This window comes from Octopus sinensis, linkage group LG4, assembly GCF_006345805.1.
Source record: "Octopus sinensis linkage group LG4, ASM634580v1, whole genome shotgun sequence".
NCBI classification, from domain to species: Eukaryota; Metazoa; Mollusca; class Cephalopoda; order Octopoda; family Octopodidae; genus Octopus; species Octopus sinensis.
Window position 1 is genome coordinate 5,338,376 of NC_043000.1, and position 7,500 is coordinate 5,345,875.

At 36.5% G+C, this 7,500-nt stretch overlaps 1 long non-coding RNA gene across 1 annotated transcript in view; it reads right to left on the minus strand.

The window, feature by feature from the left end:
• Nucleotides 1-7,500, minus strand: part of LOC118763198 — a 19,980-nt gene that overhangs the window by 11,975 nt on the left and 505 nt on the right. The window contains exon 2 of the long non-coding RNA XR_004998949.1: nt 669-673. This is a non-coding gene — a long non-coding RNA (uncharacterized LOC118763198). The remainder of the gene's footprint in view (nt 1-668; nt 674-7,500) is intronic.

Consider the following 7,500-nt stretch of genomic DNA (forward strand, 5'->3'; position numbering starts at 1 on the left):
CCCTCTCCCCTCTTACCATTCTTCCTCCTACCATTGCACACACACACCTCACTCTCTCTCCCTCTCTCTCTCTCTCTCTCTCTCTCTCTCTCTCTCTCTCTCTCTCTCTCTCTCTCCCAATCTGTCACTACTACTTCCTTCAAAAACACGCTGCACACACACACACACACACACACACACACACGTACACAAAAACGCACATACACATACACATACGCACACACGCACAAGCACATTGGTGTTTTGACAAGACGCACGTGCCAATACTGTCACACGTGTTACTTCCCACCGACGTCTCAACATTCCTCTCATCCACCTTTCTACAAACGGTGTGGGCGTAAATAGGAACCACCACGACGACGGCGACGACCACAGCAGCGATAATCTCAGCAGCGATAATCATGGTGGTCTAAGCAGTGCTTGTGTCGGCGGTGGTGATGTTGGTGAATGTGGAAGTAGTGATGATGGCGGTGGCGATAAATGTGATGGTTCTCAATGTTGGTGATGGCGGTAGTGGAAATGGCGGTGGCTTACGATGGTACTGGCGACAATATTTACGTGTAATACGCACATACATAATACGCAGTCTGTCGTATATATGTATTTATGTGTGTGTGTATGTGTGTGTTTGTGTGTCTGTGTTTGTCCCCCTAGCATTGCTTGACAACCGATGCTTGTGTGTTTACGTCCCCGTCTCTTAGCAGTTCGGCAAACTGGGCTTACAAAGAATAAGTCCTGGGGTCATTTTGCTCGACTAAAGGCGGTGCTCCAGCATGGCCGCAGTCAAATGACTGAAACAAGTAAAAGAGTAAAAGAGTAAAAGAGTATACATACACACACATGTATATACATAGACAGACAGACAGGCAGGCAGAGACAGTCAGACATCTATCTATCTATCTATCTATCTATCTATCTATCTATCTATCTATCTATCTATCTATATTTACGCACACACATACACACACACACCCATACACACATATATATATGTAGTTCAAATTTATAGAGAGACAAAGACATATAACATATATGTATGTTGTATGTATGTATGATGATGTATGTATGTGGTATGTATACATACACACACATATATATTATATATATATATATATATATATTATATATATATATTATATATATATATAATATATATATATATATATATATATATAATGTTGATTCGCTAGCTTCTGCACGCATTTTTTCTCTCCTTGTTTCTCTCCCGTGTTTTTTTTTCAGTGTATCTTTCTGTTGAAGAGCGTAGGCTCGAAACGTAAAAGACTTGTTTTATTTATATTCCTGAGCGCCATACTAATACAATTGTTTGTTTGTATTCCATCTGCCTTCGTCTTTTGTTTATTTTCATAAAGCTTCCCGTTATATATATATATATATATCAGCCGAAATTGCGAGGATGATCCGGTCCTTGACTGAAGATAAAAGTCTTCGAATGACCCTTCCTTGTTTTTTTTTGTATCGTCTACCTGGATGATTTGTTGTCCTTTTTTGTATCATCTAGTTGTTCGGATGTTTTGCGTTCTTGTCCCATTTTGTATTTTATATATATATACTTATAAATTTGACATGGGCGATTCTTTCTTGTCTTGGGATTCACGGTCAAACAGCTGGGTGGAATTGCGTGAAAAAATTGCACAGATGTATAGAATGACCCGGTGATGATGCTGGGCTTTGTATTTTTTCATAGCTCCCATGGTTACTGAGATAATCTACTATATTAATACTCTTGTGTTTATGAATGAGAAAGGAAGGGGTGACAGATGAATAAGGAAGGTGTGATGTCACACTTGGTAGTGGGATGATGAAAATTGTACGCTGAAAAAATAAATCAAACAGCGTTTCAACTCTGTGTGAATATGTGTGTGTGTATGTAAAAGGGGGTATGCGAATGTGTGTGTGTGTCTGTGTCTGTGTGTGTGTGCGTGTGCAAGCACAATGGAAGTGGGTTGGTTCATCTTTGTTCGCTGAGTATTTGGGTTTATTTTTTGATTTGGTAATCTTTGTTGTTGTTTTTTGGTTGTTGTTGGTTAGTGATCTTTAGCGTTTGGAGAGAAAATTATCATTCTAAAACTGTTTTTTTAATGTAAGCGTGTCCAAACAATTCGAATGCTTACACAGAACAGGATTTACAGCTACATCATCCAAACCGACCGGGTAAACCGGGCTTAGCAGCATATATATATATATATATATATATATATAGATATATATATTATATATATATGTATATATATAAAATATATATATCTATATATATATATATATATATATATATATATTATATATATATATATATATATATATATATGTATATACATACATACACTCACATATACACACATATCTATACACTTAGATATTGGCACACACACACCTACACACACACACAAAAACACGACATATATATCACTTAAATGTGTATATTGTTTGTATGTGTATGCGTGTTCGTGCGTGTATATATATATATATACGTGCATTTATATATTCACTCGTATATATAAATATACACGTGTATATGTATATCTACACACACACATTTATATATATATATATATATATATGTATAACACACATACATATATATTATATGTATGTATGTATGTATTATGTGCGTGCGTGTGTGCGCGTGTTGTGCTTTGAAGTGAAGTAACTCGTAAAAGTTTACTGCGAGTAAATATTTGTATGCAAACCCATATGTGTGTCTGCATATATGCATATATATATATATATATATATATATATATGCCTCTTTTACTATGTATATTGTTTCGATGTCTGTATGTACGCATGTATGCATGTATGTATGTATGTATGTATGTGTGTATGTATGCATGTATGTATGTATGTATGTATGTGTGTATGTATGCATGTATTATGTATGTATGTATGTTTGTATGTATGTATGTATGCATATATATATATATACATATATATACATAAATATATATACATATACATATATATAAGTGGGCTGAAAAGAATAGCATGCAGTTCAATGCTGGAAAGTTTCAAGCTTTATACTATCAGCATGCAAAACTGAATGCAATACCCAATGAATACACTGGACCCGGAGGGATTGCAATCCCAGAGGCACAATCAGTGCGTGACCTGGGTATTCACATGAGTGATGACGCGACCTTTCATGTACATGTTGCTAAACTGACAATGAAATGTAGACGGCTGGCTGGATGGATTCTTAGAACCTTTAGAACAAGAGAACAAGAAACCATGATGGTCCTCTGGAAGACACTTGTCCTAAGCCACTTTGACTATTGCTCTCAGCTATGGTCACCATCCAGTGTCAAGTTGATCACAGAACTTGAGGCGATCCAACGAAGCTACACAAAGAAGATAGCCTCTATGCAGAATGTAAGCTACTGGGAAAGACTCAAGAGATTAAAATTATATTCCCTGGAGCGTAGGCGGGAAAGATATGCCATAATATACATCTGGAAGATCCTGGAGGGAAGTGTCCTGAACTTTGGCATCGAGAGTTACGCAAATGCCAGAACTGGGCGCCACTGCGTGGTGCCTAGGACTCCAAACCTGCCATCAAGATGTAGGACAAGATTCTGTGATAGCCTGGGCTTCCGAGGCCCACAGCTCTTCAATATCTTCCCGAAGAACCTGAGAGACCTGCATGGGGGGATACAGATGTCTTTAAAATGAAGCTGGATCTCTTCCTGTCAGGTGTCCCAGATGAACCAACTCACGGCAGGAGGGGCAGATGAGGGCAGCTGCATCGAACTCTCTCATGCACCAAAAAGCAGTTGCTAGAAAGCCTCCATGAAGTGAAACCAAGTAGCAACACCAAATGGCGGTGCCCCAGCATGGCCACAGCTCATAAGCTGAAACTAGAATCAATCAATCAATCAATCATACACATATATATATGACTGAAGATTAAAGGCTTCGAATGACCCGTCCGTTTTCTGTGTTCGTCCCTTTGTGTATTTCACGTTCTTGTTCCTTTTTTTATATATAATTTTTATACCTATATATATATATATATACTTATATATATATATATATAGGTATATGTGTATGTTTGTGTTGCGTGTGTATGTGTCTGTATTTGTTTGTGTATATACCCGTGCTGGTTTTTTCATACTTCTTTTTTGCTTTGCGTTCATCATATACATTCTTGTTCTTGATTGTATACACAGGCTTATATGGAAGAAAGTTTGTGGTATGAAGGAGAAAACAATAAGAAAGAACGAATGAAAGAAAGAAAGAAAGAAAGAAAGAAAGAAAGAAAGAAAGAAAGAAAGAAAGAAAGAAAGACAGAAAGAAAGAAAGTAAAAGAAAACGCAAGGAAAGAGGAAATGAATGAATGAAGGAAAAAGGATAAAAGTGGGAAGGAAAGAAGGCAAGAATGAAGTAAGAAAGAAAGAACGAATGCGTCGATAAAAGATGGCAGGTTTGGCTGAGTAGCTCGAAAGTCGGATTAAACGCTTTGTGATATTCGTTTAAGCTCTTTGCACTCGGTACAGATGGTACAGAATTTCAATATTGCCTTTTTATTCTTTCGGTATTGAAAATAAAAGTTTCGATATTGCTGCAGTGTTCTCTCTTCCTCCAGCTGACGGATACGCTCTGGCTGTTTTGCTGGGTCAAGGGTAACATGGTCGATAGTGTTGTTTTAGTATCTGAGCATGAGTACATGTGTACTGAAAACCAATAGTAAAATCTAGGTACATTCAGTGATGTTCCGATTTATCTCTTCTCCCGCTTGATACTACCATCTGGCACCTTAGGTGCCATTAGTCCAATTCACTCTTTCATAAGAATTCGGACCAAAGTTTGCTTGAGGACAGTTTCGGATTCTAGTCTTTCCCATTCGTAAAATGAGCCCCACTTACTTTTGCTCAGATTGCTTTCAATTTTTGTGTTACGATCAACCAATTACTTTATATCGTAAATTAAATTTTTTTCTTTTTTCTTTATTTTTTGTAGGTAGCACGGTAGGGTTTTTTTAGGCTAGATATAGATCACATTTTTTTTTAATTTTAAATATTTGGGCTGGTCTCAGCATGACTTCTTAAATAAGAAACCATGCAATATTGCATCAGGTTTGGTTAAGGAAGTCTCACCCTGGTATGTGATGTGTGTTTCTTTATTTTTCCCCTGATGAAGGAGTAATTATCGTGATGCACCCTCGTGCATTAAATACGGTGATGAACCCCTGAAATGGCTATAGGGAATGTAAATATGGTTTCTTCTTTTTGCTTGGACACTGGCTTTTAAAAATAAGTTTCCCTTATCTTGAAAAGTAATTTTTAATCGAAAAAAATTCTAAACGATGAACTGTTATCTTACCGTGTATATTATTTATTTATGTTTCCTATATATATCTACTTTTATATTTTTATATATCCGTATATTTATAAATTTCTTTAGATTTTTATGTATTTATTATTCTAGATGTTAAAATATATATATTTTTAGTCACTAAAGTATTAATCATTAACTTTTAACCGCGATAGACTGTATTCACACATTTCTGGCCGATCAGGAATGATCAGGTATGTCTCTATGTTTAATAAACGTTATACATTAGATAAACTTACACAAAACATCATAATCTCCGGCAGATAAAGAATGCCCAGTTATGACCTGGTATGACTAAGTGTATCACTAAGTTCAATAAATGTTACATATTAGATCAACTTATTCAAAAATTCTCAATCTCTGGCAGTTAAAGTATGACCAAGTATGTCACCATATTTCATAAACGTCATCTAAAATCATCCAAAGTGTGAAGTTATTGAGAATGGTGCTGTACTTTCTCGAGTGTTCGTAATCTCTTGTAGAAGATCACAACATTGCCCCTATACGGTACAACGATCGGTCATGGGGCTCAAGACCAGAAATTTTGCGGGCAAGGTAAAAGTCGGTAACATCGACTCCAGTTCTTGACGGCTACTTTATTTTATTGGTCTCTAAAGGATGGAAGTCAGAGCTGACCTCAGCAGCATTTACCGAATAGGCAGGTGTGTCACCATGTTTTAATAAACGTCTCCTTCTAAGAAAATTTTTAAGTGGTTCTATAACAAATAACAGAAATTTTATCTATGTATCTGTCTCTTTTTTCCCTCCTTCTTTATTTTGAAGATATATGACATAATTTACATGGTCAACACGTAACAGTTTCCTTTGAATTCATTTTTAGAATACTGTCTATCTATCTGTCAGTATGTCGTTGTGAAACAGCTTATAGACGTGTGAAAGGAAATGCTCTGTCTCTGTCTTAGATAACACCAGTATATAACCATCTACAACCAATAACACGCTTTCCAAACCATTCAAACAAATACGTCATAGCAGCTTGGAATACCTCAGAAGGTTATTTCATTACGAAAGGAAGTATTTTGAAAGCAAATCTTCCTATTGGATTGTTGAATGTAGTTAGTTTGCTAATCTCTTTCGACAGCTTTATTTGCCTAAAGCCTCTTTCTGAACATCCAGCATTGTGAAGCTCTTAGCAGATGGCATTCTAACGGTAACTAAGTGACGGTGTGCACATTTAATAGCTCTCTTAAGATCTGCCGAATCAATACATATGCGCAGTCTTTTACTATCTTTCTTCATAGATAGAACTGGCTTGTTAACACAGCTAGTTTATTCTTCTCCGTACCCTGTACATGTTATCAATGTGGTCATGTTTCTCTCTTATACATGTATATATATATGTGTGTGTGTGTGTGTGCATGTATGTTTGTATGTAAGTATATATATATATATATATATATATATGTTAATAAAATAGAACATATGCATATATATAAACATATCTGTACGTACCTACCTCTACATGTACATATACACGCATATATGTGTACAGGACACCAAAAAGACGTCGAACACATAGAGAGACGAAACACATAGACACAAACCAAGGAACAAGACAAGCAAAAAAAAGAGAGATACAGGACAATAAGCACAACGAAAAATCCCCTTCTTCAGTCGCTTATACATATATGCACCGGCGCACACTCACATACACTCAGACATATATGAGGAAGTGTAGAAAAGTTCCTGACTTTGGGTAAAAGAAAGTACAGGAGGAACAATTAATTATGATTTTATTTAACATATTTCCCTCACAGGTTCACACACTTATTACTGCGGTCCTTCAGTTTCTCTAAGCCCTGTAAAAGAACTCGGAAGGCTGGGCCTCTAACCAGGTCTTTCGCGTGACCCTTAAAGCCAGGAACTTTTCAGCAACTCATCGTATATATAGCGGACTTACCTGTCGTAAATGACAAATGAGGTTACAGCAACATTTTTGCTGGACAACCTGCTCACGGGATTTGTTTATAGTGACGAAATGTTTGTGATGTACATTGGCTCCCTTTCTCCACCGAATCTACACTGTCTGTACGGGTGAACCGCATGTCACATGTTAAATGTCAAAAATGATTGTAGACCAAATTGAGAACATTAATTTTGGCCGATTTCAAGTCGATCACATGCTCA